Genomic DNA, 15,633 nt, shown 5'->3' with positions numbered 1-15,633 from the left:
ATCAGGAGAATTTGCCATTTTGATACAAAGTGGTCTTGTGCTGTAACAGTCCAGCATTAAGGAACTTGATCTGGCTTTGATCACTGTGTGTCTTGGTAGGAATTGTTTATTCAGGCACCAAAATGAATCTGGCTTGACTTTCAAATGTTAAGTGGAGTTTACTTTTAGAAAACACAACTTATTACTTGTGAGATAATATTGCAGAAGGGGAAATTAATTGATGTGAGATTACATATTTTCCAAAATCGATACTGTTTCTTAATTTTGATATTGAGAACTCTCCCCAGCCCCCACCACTCATTTTAATGGTGTTTTGGTTCTTACACGGTCATGGAAACATTCAATGGATAATATCTAGGTCTGGAATCATAGAATCATAGAATCAACGAGGTTGGAAGAGACCTCCAAGATCATCCAGTCTAGTAATAACCAGCAAAATCCATAACCATTAATTGAACTGGCAGAGAAGATTCCTGCGGTCAAATGCCACTTGCGGTCAAAGTACCGCTTGCCCACTCGATGGGCTCAAGGAGCTCCTTCTGCTCTATGGCAGATGGCAATGGAGAATTACAAAGAGGCATTTAAGCATTTGCTCACAGACTTGCAGGGACTAGCTGCAGTCCAGACAGTGCCCAAATGCTTTCAGGGAACCCTGTCTTGTCAGACATTGAGACTGGAATCTTCCCAGGCTTCGGGGGAAAGACGTAGACAATCCCTGACCTTGTTCTCCTGGCTTCTGGACAATCTGTACATGTGTCCAGGACTGCTAAGCAGAACTTTCAGGTGCAGAGGCAGATGTGGTGCAGTCTCAGCACGCTGTCAGCTGGCCACACAGGCTGATTGTGTGCAGGCATCCAGGGTCTGCTTCTGGTAACTCGCGGCAGTGGAACTTACCGGCAGAACAATAAGGCAGTGTGCAAGAGCAGCAGGGCTGGGCACAGCAGAGAGAGCAGGCAAAGAGCAGGGAAGCAAAGCAGGTAGTTCACCTGCGCATCTCCTTTTATCAGTGTGGGCCAAGATTCATTGCCCTTTGGACACAAGAATGGCAAATCAGCATGGCAGTTAGCCAAACCTTACCAAATTAGGCAAAGCCATAGGCTTGCTTTTCCCAAATTTGGGAAAGGTACAGGCCTTGCACTAGGCAGTTGTGTGTACCTTGTTTACTGCAGGACCCTGGGCAGGCCAGACTCAGTGGCTACAGGTCCTTTTGTGTCCTTTTCCTGCACTTGCCTCTGTGGTGGAGCAGAAAAACATACCTAGGCAAGGCAGGACATGTATAAGTCCATTTTGGGCCTATCAGGCCTGCCACAACAGATAAGCAAATTTGTTAGGAAGCTGTAGAGACAGACTAAGGAAACCACTAGAGCTCTTACTCCATTTCTGCTGAGTTCACTACAGTTCAGATGAGACCACTTAAGCCAGAATCACATTGCATCTTTTCTCCCTTCAGATTTCAGTCTATCTGAAATCAAGTTCAAAAACTTGGCAACCAGGAGTTCAAGCCAAGTGGAGGGTTGAATCCTGATCTTGCAAGCCTTGATGTGGTGTCATAACCAACACCCTTTGCCAGAATATGTATGTCCAGAAATGTAAGTGATGCTTTGCTTTCCCTGGTCTGTGGGATCAACACAAAGACAAAGCTCAGAGATTTTTAAAAGGTTAAAGAAGAAGAGATAGATTTTTACAGGACATCACTGAAAATTCATCATCCCCTTTGCTGAAGTTCCTTTGAAAAGAATAGCCAGGTTATTAGATTTGATTGTCATAGAATCTACCAGGTTGGAAGAGACCTCAAGATCATCCAGTCTAACCTAGCACCCAGCCCTGTCCAGTCAACTAGAACATGGCACTAAGTGCCTCATCCAGGTGATTCAACACCTCCAGGGACAGTAACTCCACCACCTCCTTGGGCAGCCCATTCCAATGCCAATCACTCTCTCTGCCAACAACTTCTTCCTTACATTCAGCCTAGACTTCCCCTGGCACAACTTGAGACTGTGTCCCCTTGTTCTGTTGCTGGTTGCCTGGCAGAAGAGACCAACCCCACCTGGCTACAGCCTCCCTTCAGGTAGTTGGAGACAGCAATGAGGTCTGCCCTGAGCCTCCTCTTCTGCAGGCTGCACACCCCCAGCTCCCTCAGCCTCTCCTCACAGGGCTGTGCTCCAGGCCCCTCACCAGCTTTGTTGCCCTTCTCTGGACACCTTCCAGCACCTCAACATCTCTCTTGAATGGAGGGGCTCAGAATTTGACACAGTACTCAAGGTGTTGCCTGACCAGTGTTGAATACAGGACATTTTGACATAGAGTACAGGACATTGAGTACATTTTCTATTGTTTTATATTGTTATCCTTTAATGTTTTTGGTTTTTTTTTTGTTGGGGTGGGGGCTTTGGTTGGTTTGTTTGTAGATGGGGTTTGTGGGGTGTTTTTTGATGGGTTTTTTGATAGTTATTTGGATTTGAGGGTTTTGTTTGTTTTGGTTAAGGTTTGTTTTTTTATGAAGCTGTGCACTTTTTCCTTAAAAATCCTCAAGCAACAACCTGCACAAAAGCCCACAACAACAAGAAAACACTAAACCAGAAATACTGGAAAGTAATTGCAGGAGTTAGAGGATTTTTTCTTTTTTTCTGAAGATGAGTTGCTTTATAACATTCCCAATAGAAATTTAGAGTTAAATGCACTTGAACATCACTTGGCACTTGTTGTTATATTAATGATAATTGATTCTCAAACACACACAAATCTATACTATGGTTGCAAGCTCTGTGACATCCCCAAATGCTTTGCTTGAATTGCAATACCTGAAATGCTCCAGGGTTTAAATCAAAATGTAATTATTTTGTTCCTCATAAATCAGCATCCCTGAAGATAATGCCTGCTTGTATAAGAACCCAATGGTTGTGCTGCCATTCATCTTCTGAAGAAGCAGAGTGCTTGTAAGAGCTGTATGGGAAGTTTGTGACTCCTTGGACTTGCAGACTCCTAGTTCTGTGCAGAGCACTGGTGTGCGTTTAATGTAGTCAAAGTACATACGTTAAGAGTCAGACAGACCTCTGCAGAGTACAGCAGCTGATTCTGAAAGATGAAGTACTTCATTTCTCTGTGGATGTAACTGTCTTCCTCCTTCACCTGTAAAACATGAGAAGTCATTTTGTATTTATGCTGTGAGAGCACAGCTGTGAAATGCCCAGGTACTGCTCTGAGAGTTTGAGAAAAAGTGTATAAAGTCCAGCACTTTTTGGTTCCATTTTCATGCTCAGCAGAGTCTGTTCAGTTCCCTGATGTTGATAGAGGTTAATTGTGATGCTCAATGAGGTACTCAAAGTAATGAAAGTGAGTTTCTAAGTCATCTCAATATATTGAATAGAATTACTTTTTTTCTTTGAGTCACTGACATGCTAGTAGTGTACAAATTCCAAAACCCAATTTTTGGGTAATGCAAAATCTCTTCTAAGCATCTTGCAATTGTTTGGTGTTGTGAGGATGACTTCAGTAAGTCATAGAATCTACGAGGTTGGAAGAGAGCTGCAAGATCATCCAGTCCAACCTAGGGCCCAGCCTTAGCCAATCAACCAGACCATGGCACTAAGTGCCTCATCCAGGCCCTTTTTGAACAGCTCCAATGACACCACCTCCCTGGGCAGCCCATTCCAATGCCAATCACTCTCTCTGCCAACAACTTCCTCCTAACATCCAGCCTAGAGCTCCCCTGGCACAACTTGAGACTGTGTCCCCTTGTTCTGTTGCTGCTTGCCTGGCAGAAGAGACCAACCCCACCTGGCTACAGCCTCCCTTCAGGTAGTTGTAGACAGCAATGAGGTCTCCTCTGAGCCTCCTCTTCTGCAGGCTGCACACCCCCAGCTCCCTCAGCCTCTCCTCATAGGATTTGTGCTCCAGGCCCCTCACCAGCTTCGTCACCCTTTCTCTGGACGTTTTCCAGCACCTCAACATCTCTCTTGACTTGAGGAGCCCAGAACTGGACATGTGGCCTGAGCAGTGTCGAGTACAGGGGAAGAATAACCTCCCTTGTCCTGCTGGCCACACTGTTCCTGATCCAGGCCAGGATGACATTGGCTCTCTTGGTCACCTGGACATTCTGCTGGCTCATCTTCAGCTACTCTCTACCAGTACCCCTAGGTCCCTTTCTGCCTGGCTGCTTTCCAGCCACTCTGTCCCCAGCCTGTAGTCATCATTGATAATGAAAACTGAGCTTGACTCTGTGTGGGAATGCTCTTGTGAACTGCAGTACAGACTTGCCTGGCATGGACACATTGGTCATGTTCCATAGCAGAAATATTATGAACCCCTATTTTAATTTTCTTTTTTTAGGATAACAAATTCTTACAGCTGACTTCATGATGCTTGTAGCAGACTTCATGCTTCAAAACATGTTTCATGTCATAATTAGCTTTATGCATACCCATGTAACATATGCTTTTAATTAGTGGATTTTTTACATACACTCAAGCTAACACAAGACACATGGGCTTGAAGGGGTGAATTTTTAGGCTTGGGTTGCAGGAAAGACTAAGCTCAAAGGTACAACAAATCAAGACTTGTATAACATGACTACCATGTGACTTGGCTTTAGCTAGCTCTTCTGGTTTTAAGCAAACATGAAATGCAGTTTTGGAGTGCAAATGGAAACCAGTGACAGGAACATCAGAGATCTCGTGCAGTGAGGTAACTGGGATTGCCTCTGCTGCTCCATTCCTGTGCTGCTTCTGTCCTAAAACAAACCCAACAACAAAACACCAACCTTACAGGCTGTAAGCATCTCTTAGTGATGTGCTTGTGTCTGCAGAAGTTACTACTGCCATGATACTCTATAGCTAAACTGTGTCTCTCCATAGTTGTGAGCTTGGAATTGGGTTCTCACCCTGGAAAAAAACATCAAGTTCTGTGATCCTGCACTTGGGGCTGTAATTCCTGGAGCATCTTGTCTAATGCTCTCCAGTGAAACCACTGCTAGAAGCATATCAGTCTTATCAAAATGCAGTTCTTGCCAGCACAGCACAAACAGGTATTTAGTGGCCCAAAATGCATCATAGAGTGAAAAATAAATTCTCTGTGGAAATAACTTTTATCAGATGTGAACCTCAGGTTTGCATATGCGATTCTGGCCTTGAATTTAGCAGGGAGGAGGGCATATGTAAAGAGCTTGTGTGGGTGGTGTAACTGCTTTACTGTGTCTCAGGCCTGGCATTCATGCCATTGGTCTTGTGTAGCTTCTTAGTTTTTCATTCCACCGTTTCCTCTGACAGGAGAGGAACTTTTGGTTACACAGCAGATGTCCCTGAAGGCTGCTAATGTACCTTCAGGAGCTGTGGTCCCTTCTCTCACTGACCACCACCTTGGATTACTTTATGACTAAGACTTCTGGCAGCTATTTTAAACAGTTGGAATGTGTTACTTTATCCTTTCATATTTAGTAGCAAGGTCCTGAAAGAAACCCACCAGTGCTGGGAACACTGAGTCAGGTGCTGTCTGGTAGGAGAAAAAGCTGTTGTCAGTTCAACTGTCTGCTTTACCAGTTTAGGAGGAGGTATCTCAAGCACTATGGAGGGTACAAAAAGCAATACTTGCAAGGGTTGAAGTGTGCATCCTACCCTCATCTGGTTATGTCTTTTGCCTCTACATAATTCTACCCAGAGGGCTGCCTGTCTTGCTTCATTTAAGCCTCTCTGTGAGATGTGTGATACTGTGCTTTATTTATTTATTGCATGCTATTCACACCTTGTTCTGGTTAGAGAAGTATTGATTTTCTTATGGGCTTTTCTGTGGTACTCATCATTTTGAGATGAGTGTTACAAATGCTAATTGATCCTCAACTTGTCTATTAGTTGACAGGATGGTGGGTATTCTCATTCTCCAAATGAAGAGATGAGACTCAGATTAAGCCAAAAAAGAGGCAGCTCACTTCTGTTTGCCTAATCTGATGTGGCATTGCCCTGGTTTCTCACAGCAGTCCAGATCATATAACAATTCAAATGTTGACAGCATGCAGTCCTGTGACCCCAGCTGCAGCTGTGAGCACTTAGGACTCCTGCTTTTCAGACCCTGGGGTCTCAGAATACCCACAAATGAGCAATGTGATTAGTGGCTCCTGTGGGAAATTTGGTTAAAAACAAAACCCATTTGGTCTGGAGAAACTTGTACAGAGTGGTGATAATTATAGTGCTCTCTGGGACAAGAGGATCTGCCTTAACCGTGAGAAAGACCTTTCTCTCATTGCCCTCTCACTCTTTGCAGCTCTAGTTTGCAGCTCTTGTGTACCATAGCCAAGTCTCCTGCCATGTATTATGGATCTGCTCCATAGATCCTAACTACCTTCTCTGTCCCACTGGTAGCAACCACACGTGTCTTGCAAACTTCCCTATTGACATGACTCCCTTGAACTCAGAGCAGTTGTCCTTAGCATTAGAAGTCGTTGCTAGGTTTCCATAAAGCAGTGCATCCTGCCTGGGCTTTTAGTAGTGTCACTGTTAAGATTAAAATGTAAAGCCATGTACTGGGATGGGAATACAGAGAGAGGTGGTGAATGATGCCACATCCAGTTGGCAGCCAGTCACTAGTGGTGTTCCCCAAGGATCAGTGCTGGGCCCAGTCCTGTTCAGTATCTTTACTGATGATCTGGATGAGGGGATTGAGTCCAGCAGCAGTAAGTTTGCAGATGACACCAAGCTAGGAATAGCTATGGAGCTGTTGGAGGGTAGGGGAGCCCTGCAGAGGGATCTGGACAGGCTGGATGGGTGGGCAGAGGCCAGTGGGATGTGATTGAACAGGGCCAAGTGCAGGGTTCTGCACTTTGGCCACAACAACCTCAAGCAGCACTACAGGTTGGGGACAGAGTGGCTGAGAGCAGCCAGCCAGAAAGGGATCTGGGGGTGCTGGTAGAGAGCAGCTGAACATGAGCCAGCACTGTGCCCAAGTGGGCAAGGGAGTCAATGGCATTCCTGGCCTGGATCAGGAGCAGTGTGGCCAGCAGGACAAGGGAGGTTATTCTGCCCCTGTACTCAGCACTGGTCAGGCCACACCTTGAGTGCTGTGTCCAGTCCTGGGCTCCTCAATTCAAGAGAGATATTGAGGTACTGGAACATGTCCAGAAAAGGGCAACAAAGCTGGTGAGGAGAGGCTGAGGGAGCTGGGGGTGTGCAGCCTGGAGAAGAGGAGGCTCAGGGCTGACCTCATTGCTGTCTACAACTACCTGAAGGGAGGCTGTAGCCAGGTGGAGTTGGTCTCTTCTGCCAGGCAAGCAGCAACAGAACAAGGGGACACAGTCTCAAGTTGTGCCAGGGGAGGTCTAGGCTGGATGTTAGGAGGAAGTTGTTGGCAGAGAGAGTGATTGGCATTGGAATGGGCTGCCCAGGGAGGTGGTGGAGTCGCTGTCCCTGGAGGTGTTCCAGAAAAGCCTGGAAGCCTGGATGAGGCACTTAGTGCCATGATTTAGTTGATTGGACAGGGCTGGGTGCTAGGTTGGACTGGATGAGCTTGGAGGTCTCTTCCAACCTGGTTGATTCTATGGTTCTATGATTCTATAATCTGGTTTCTTGAATTCAAGTTGAGTGCTGTCTGCATTGTGTGTATCCTTTCTGTCACCTAGAATTACTGTACTGCAAAACTAATCCAGCATCAACTACTGCTGAAATATGCTGCATATCCATACAAAATATCTAATTTTAGGAGCAAGTTAGTCATTATGTCTTTTTTTCCTTCTGGTCAACCAAATATTCATGGTCTTTTAATAATTATGGTTATACTTTAAAGAAGTAGTAAAAATGAGACTATAAATAAGGTACTCCTTATAAGAAGGAAGCCAGGGCAGCCTTTACAAACAGACAGCTATTTTTGCAGGCAGCTGCTGTGTTAGTCCTTTGGAGTGGTTTCAGGGTTATTGTTGAGTAGCTGTGGTGGTTTGGGTGTTCCCTGCCCCCCCACACACTTTGGAGATCACCCAGACTAGACTCAGCCAGCTCTGGGAATTTGAATGAAGCTTATATTTACAGCTTAGCTGAATATACAAGCAGATAGTTACAGTATATACAGTTACAGACAGAAATAGACAAGGTAAAATTAATACAGAAAACACAACAGCCCTCTCAGAAACCTGAGTCCCCAGGAGGGGCTCCCAACCACCCTTCCACCTTCTCCCACTCCCCTACCTTACCCCAGACGTTGCCTTGTGCCCCAAGGAAGGGTGGAGGGTTGGCCAGGGGCGTTAGGAAGCAATTGAGATGGAGGGTAAGGTTAGAGAGAAATGCAGCTCAGAGCTCAGGCAGAGTGCAAACTGCCTTATCTATGCAAACTGCCTTATTTATGTTTGGCTTATACCTCTCAGCGAGCCTATGAGTGAAGTAAACATCACCACCATTTTCTCTTTCACAGCCTGTGATCTAATCCTTCTCACCAAAACATTCTAGCTAGGCTCAAACTAGCAGAGCAGCACAGGAAGGTGCTGTGTGTTTTTAGTAAAACATTTTGCCATTCCCTACTGTAGTACTTGGACAAAGGTGAGGGTTTGCTGGTCTCATCCCCATAATCATTTGTGCCCATCATGATACTGCTGTGCTGTTAGCTGCAAAAGGCAAGCTGTGCTGAAAATAGCAGGGATTGCTGCAGATAAGGTTTAGGGTACAGTGGTGGCAGGAGGGCAGTGTAAGGAGGCTTGCTGCTTCCCTTGCTTGTCGTAACTAGCTTTTGCTAAAGGCTGTGTGTTCCTGGTTTTGGGGCATTTGCTACAAGATTAACTGAGACTCTTCATCTGAGGCTTAGATTTATTATGCCTGTTTAGATGAAAACACAACCTTTCTTGGTGTTTCAGAGTTGCTCTCTTTGCCTCCTAACCAGCCAGCCACAGGTCAGTAATCTTTTGATAAGAATAGAGGATAAATAAAGGAGCCTTTATTTAGCAACTGGAGCTTGCAGAATTTCTGACATTAAAAATGGGTAGATATTACCAGTGGAGGTTGCTTTCTTGATTTCCAAACAGCTGGACCATGCCCTGCATGTCTGCCACAGTAGGAAAGAGGTCAACTCTACTGGTAGCTTTTAATTGCTATGGCATACTATAAAGCCCTTCCTCTTCTTTCCTTACATGTGCTTTTTTCAACTGTGCAGCAATTGTGGGCAGAAGAGTGTGTATAGTAAAGGGAAAAATAAATGAGAGACACTTTGTGCAGCCTGTCACTCTGCTGATATTTTGGGGCAAGGATATCTGCTGCTTTATTTGGGAGAACTATTCAGTAGTCACCTGCTGAAGGGCCAGAGACCAAAACTGCATGCTTATGTTTGTGGAAACAGAAATCAGTAATGATCTGCAGTAGAGGAGGAGGAGGCCCAGAGGTCTGTGGAGTCCTTGGGAAAGGTCTTTTTTACCTCTTACTGGAGAGTGTGACTTGAGTGATGGGAGGAGGTGTGTGGGTGCAGCATTCCAGGCTTCTCCCAGGACTTTTCATAGACTCAACCAGGTTGGAAGAGACTTCAAGACCATCCAGTCCAACCTAGCACCCAGCCCTAGACAAACAACCAGACCATGGCACTAAGTGCCTCATCCAGGCTTTGCTTCAACACCTCCAGAGACAGCGACTCCACCACCTCCCTGGGCAGCCCTTTCCAATGCCAATCACTCTCTCTGCCAATAACTTCCTCCTAATATCCAGCCTAGACCTCCCCTGGCACAACATGAGACTGTGTCCCCTTGTTCTGTTGCTGCTTGCCTGGCAGAAGAGACCAACCCCACCTGGCTACAACCTCCCTTCAGGTAGTTGTAGACAGCAATGAGATCTGGCCTGAGCCTTCTCTTCTGCAGGCTGCACACCCCCAGCTCCCTCAGCCTCTCCTCACAGGGCTGTGCTCCAGGCTTCTCACCAGCTTCGTTGCCCTTCTCTGGACACCTTCCAGCACCTCAACATCTCTCTTGAATGGAGGAGCCCAGAACTGGACACAGCACTCAAGGTGTGGCCTAACCAGTGCTGAGCACAGGGGAAGAATAACCTCCCTTGTCCTGCTGGCCACACTGTTCCTGATCCAGGCCAGGATGCCACTGGCTCCCCTGGGCACACTGCTGGGTTTGTGTGCATGTGTTGCTATTTTTTGTTTGTTTCCTTGGTGGGGTTTGTTTGTTTGTGTAGTTGTTAGTTTGGTTTTTTTTGGGGGGCTGTGTGCACATTTTTTTTTTCTTAAAGAGTCCATTGAGAAACAAATATCTTTGTCTCTAAAATAGTGTATGAATTCTTCCCACCTCTACAGAACTCTGGTTGGTGCTGTCCATGTAACTGGCATGAAACCCTTTACTCCAAGACCCTCCTAGGTTCTTTGAAACACATTTTGTATCGAGACTTTACCCTCACCAGAGAGGCACTGGTGGGGGGTGGGAGCCAGTTTTGTTACAGCACAGGGCTGATATTATTCAGATGTGAGGCTCTGGGGGAAGAGAAACATTTCCTTGCTGTGACTCTACAATCCTGCATCTAGCTGAGGGCACCTGATGGAAGTTCTTTGTACTCTTCCAGTGCCTGTGACTTTGTTTCATAGAGCATCTGCAGCGCATCAACTTCCTTGACGTTACAGCGAAGAATCCCTGTGCTTTCCCACAGCATCATACTGTGGTCTGTGTTCAGTTTTCCCATAAAGTTTCCTGCCCTTCCATGCTTTACCAAGAAAGGGGGTGGGAAAAGGTTGGGATTTTCCAGATGGGTTATTAGAGGAGAGCTTAAAATGCTGTAGGAAGTGATATTCTCTTGAAACCACAAGGCAAGGTTCAGAAGGAGGTCACTGTGAGCTCTCTAGCACTCAGTAACTGAACTGTGACCCAGCTGTGTGTGAGCTTTGCCACTGAGGCTCGTTGCCCACAGGCCAGCTTTATGCTGGGGTCCTAGGGGAGCTCTGGCTGCCCTAACACAGGTTGTGTGCATCAACTGCAGCAGCACTGGGCTTGTGCTCATCCTGCCCTGACATTTGAAGCCAGTCCGGTTGTGCTCCCCTTGCCCTCATTCTCATGACTCCATTTATTGATGTCCTTGTCTGTAATTTGTGCAGTATTTTCAAGTTTCACAGGATTAACTGCAGCACTACAGCATGTGGGATTTGGTTTTGTTGGGTTTTTTCACGAGAGCAGTTTGTGTGAGAAGCTTTGAGATGTCTTTGCAGAAGGTATCTGCCTTTTCCCTCTCCGCCCCTTACTTTCCAGGCACTTTGTAGTCTCCTTTTCTCCACGTAATTCAGCCTCCAGCACAGCATGTGAGCAGTTTGCATCTGCAGACTTGTTAGCTTTGCTTCTCTAACTTTCAAACTTTACCTTTTCGCCTGCAACCTGCTGTTCTTTTTGGCAACTTTGGGTCAACATTTTAAGGGTGTTCCCAGTCACCCAGGCTGTATGAACACTTGTGAGTGAATGCCTGCTTTGAGTGTGTTTTCTTGATGCTCCCCGGCTGGTAAACCACCACTGCTGCCAGTTTCTAGCAACATGTGAGATGCATGTTGCACCCAAACTTTGGATGAGAACAGTGTGACAGAAAGATCAAGGCTTTTATCCACAGTATTGAAGATCCTGGATCAGATGTATTTAAAGCAGATGTATGCAAAGGCTTACAAGGTTTGTTTCAGTTTCTGTTCTGTTGTCAGGACAAAGTGGAGAAAGAGTGTTAAGGGGGAAAAGGAAGAGCAAACCTTTTCTCCTTATAGTCTTTCCCAGCTGTCTTTATATTTCCACTGCATCCAATAAATTTCTTTCTTTCAATGTATTTTTTTTTTCTGAAGCCTAGGAAGAAAATTTTATCCCATCCTTTCCACTGGGATGAGGTCCCAGTGTGGATCTACTATTTGAAAGAGCTGTCCTTCCATAAAAAGCCAGTAGTGAAATGTAGAGCAGAGCCATTACCAAAATCAATTCACTTTGCCTTTTCTTTTTATTTATCCTCCCTTGCCCCTCTTATTTTTTATTCCTTCCAGTAGGCAATAGTTAAGCTGTCAGCAGCAGGGAGGTAGCTGCCATACTGTTTTCTCTTTATTTTGTCACTCAGGATAGGATTTACCCTGTAAGAATTTAGCAACTTAAACTTAGGTTTTTAGACTTGCTCCTCAGCAAAAGGAGGAGCATCTTTAAAAGCCAGTTTATCCTCTCTGAAAACAGATAAACAGATGTTGGGGTGAGTTGATCACAGGATGTTAGGGACCCAAGGAGATCATCGAGTCCAGCCCCCCTGCCAGATCAGGACCACACAGTCTAGCACAGATCACAGAGGAATGCATCCAGACAGGCCTTGAAAGTCTCCAGGGAAGGAGACTCCACAACCTCTCTGGGGAGCCTGTGCCAGTACTCTGTGACCCTTACAGTAAAGAAGTTCCCCTTGTGCTGAGGCAGAACCTCTTGTGCTGCAACTTACACCCATTGCTCCTGTCCCAGGGAGCAGTGAGCAGGGCCTGTCCTCCCACTCCTGACCAGTCCTCAGATGTTTATGAACATTTATTAGATCTCCTCTCAGCTTTCTCTTCTCCAGACTGAGCAGCCCCAGGTCCCTCAGCCTCTCCTCATAAGGCAGTGCTCTCCAGTCCCCTAATCATCCTTTTAATTCTCTGCTGGACCCTCTCCAGCAGATCTCTGTCCCTGTTAAACTGGGGAGCCCAAAACTGAAGACAGTATTCAAGGTGGAGTCTCCCCAGGGCAGAGCAGAGGGGAAGAAGAACCTCCCTTGATCTGCTGGCCACAATCTGCTTAATACACCCCAGTCGAGATCACCCTTAGGGGTGATTTCCTTAGAGAGGAAATGGAAGAAGGAATAGCTTTGGCTGTCTTCCAAACACCTTCTCTCTTGCCTACTTTCATAGACGTCTTTCACTTTCAGTAACTCTTCCAGGTTGTTGTCAATGCATCAGGAATCCCTCTGAAACAACATTGGTGACATTTCTTTTGCACCTCTGGTTACAGAAGGAGAGGAAAAGACATCTTTTTGTGATCATCTGGATGAAATGTCTTCCTGGTTTTATACTCTACTGAAACTACTGCTGCTGCTTTCGTCATGTTTCCCCTCCAAGCAAAGCCCAGCACATCCATTTCTTAGTTAACAGGCTTTTTACTGCTTCTGTTTTAGGCAAATAAGAAGCAAACTAGAGAGTTTCAAAGTGCAAAAAATAAAGGCGAGGAGAGAGAAAGGAGCACTTGGGCTTTTCTTCCTTCTCACCCACACACTTTGCAAAACTTTAACAGCTGCAGAAAAGTTAGGGACAAGAGAAAAATGAAATACCACCTTCTGCCACTGCCTTACTGAAGTTAGCAAAGCTTTGTAAATGGAAAAGGTGAGGCAGAAGGCAGAGAATGTGAAGGAGGACATGAAAGAAACACAGCTTCTGCACAGTATCTATTGCACTAAGACAAACAAGGAGAAAATGCAGGAGGAGAAGTGTGCAATCTCCAGTTCTTAGCTTTTAAAAAGAAGGTGGAAATGTAATTATTTTTTAATTCTCTTTTTCTGAAGCTTTCTTCTGTTTGGAGAAAAAAAAATTCAATAAAATAATAGTCTCATTTTTTATGTATCTCTGACTGCTGTCATATTAGCATATCATGGCAGCAGTTGCAGCTGTATGCTGCTGCAGGTGAGGTGTATGCATTTTTAACAATCTTGGCTTGTTCCTCTACAGTGTCACAAGTTGTGCTGCTTAGAGCACAATAACTTAACAAAGCAAAGAAGAAATCCACCCTTCTATGTGGCCCAGTGGGGAATGCTGCCATACTCAATATTATTCATCTCTTTTGTGAGTTTTTGTCTGTTGGATGCCTTGACAAGTATCATCCTAGCCTAGAGGAAAGTAAGAGCATCAACACTTCCACAAAACTGCTTTCTAGTTCAGTCTAACTACCATACTGGGCAGAAATAACTTGAACAATGGAATTTATCCTAATGTTGTCTGGATGAATTCTGTGCTGATAACATTCAGCCAACTACTTTGAAGTGGCCAGTACTAGGGGCATGCTAGACTCATATGAATTTGTATGTCAAGCAATGCAGTCCAAGAGTGATGATCATTTTCCTCCTGTTTTTAGAGTAATAGTGCTGCACTTTTGCTTTCCCATGCACAGGTTTGAGGTTTCCATCTTGATGAGCCTGGATTTGCCACTATGTCTTACCACTGTCTTCTCTTGCCCCATTCAGCTGTTTTTGTCACTGCCTTTCCTGAAAGACTGCAAACTCTGCATGGAGTATTTTGTATTAGAACACCTTTCAAAAAACCCAAATGTATAACTTATAGTGGAATCACAGTAAAGAGAGAGGATAAAATAATGCACAAAAACAGACAGTGTTTTGTGTAAAGACATCTTTTTACTGGTGGTTTGAGTAGGGTCTCCTTGGCCATCTACTATCTGGGATTTTACCTGAGAGAGGTATTTCATAGAATCATAGAATCAACCAGGTTTGAAGAAGCCTTCAAGATCATCCAGTCCAACCTAGCACCCAGCCCTGGCCAATCAACCAGACCATGGCACTAAGTGCCTCAGCCAGGCTTTGCTTCAACACCTCCAGGGACAGTGCCTCCACCACCTCCCTGGGCAGCCCATTCCAATGCCAATCACTCTCTCTGCCAACAACTTCCTCCTAACATCCAGCCTAGACCTCCCCTGGCACAGCTTGAGACTGTGTCCCCTTGTTCTGTTGCTGCTTGTCTGGCAGCAGAGACCAACCCCAGATGGCTACAGCTTCCCTTCAGGTAGTTGTAAACAGCATTGAGGTGTAATTTCTACATTTTCCCCTCTAGCAGTCTAATCTCAGTCTATATGCATTATTTAATCTCTTCTCTTATCTCCCAGGCTGATCAACATCCACATTTGGGGTATTTGTTTTGGTGTTTTGTTGTTTTTTTTTTTTTTTTTTTTTGGTTGGGTTTTGTTTTTTTTTCTTCCCTTTGAGTTCCCAAATACAGAATTCTACCTTTTAAAAGTTAATTATATTCATATAGTAGTAGCTAAAATTTAAGAACAATTACTCTAGTTGCATTTGTGATCTTGTTTTAGTTTTAATAGAAAAGAACAAAGGTAAACAGCAGGATCTGTTGCTGTCTACAACTACCTGAAGGGAAGTTGTAGCCAGGTGGGGTTGGTCTCTTCTCCCAGGCAACCAGCAATAGAACAAGGGGACACAGTCTCAAGTTGTGCCATGGGAAGTATAAGCTGGATGTTAGGAGGAAGTTCTTTCCAGAGAGAGTGATTGGCATTGGAATGGGCTGCCCAGGGAGGTGGTGGAGTCACTGTCCCTGGAGGTGTTGAAGCAAAGCCTGGATGAGGCACTTGGTGCCATGGTCTGGTTGACTGGCTAGGGCTGGGTGCTAGGTTGGCCTGGATGATCTTGGAGGTCTCTTCCAACCTGGTTGATTCTATGAAATATTAATAATTAATATCCCTACAGAAACCAATATTCATAATTCATAACAGATTATTAATTTCCACCACATATATAAATCCACTTGGATGGGTTTTTAATAAACATAGCCAGCATGGGCAAGACACAGTTGTATTCCAAGACCACAAGTTGTAAATGAGTACATTCACCTACTGCATGAATCACCAGCAGAGTGTAATGCTCTTGCTAATCAGTGCTATTAGTATCTTCTTTGTGTTCTCTCAACTTTTTATTACTTTATATT

Source organism: Pogoniulus pusillus, chromosome 26, assembly GCF_015220805.1.
Source record: "Pogoniulus pusillus isolate bPogPus1 chromosome 26, bPogPus1.pri, whole genome shotgun sequence".
Lineage (NCBI taxonomy): Eukaryota > Metazoa > Chordata > Aves > Piciformes > Lybiidae > Pogoniulus > Pogoniulus pusillus.
The sequence above is the reverse complement of the archived record's forward strand: the minus strand, read 5'-3'. Positions refer to the sequence as shown.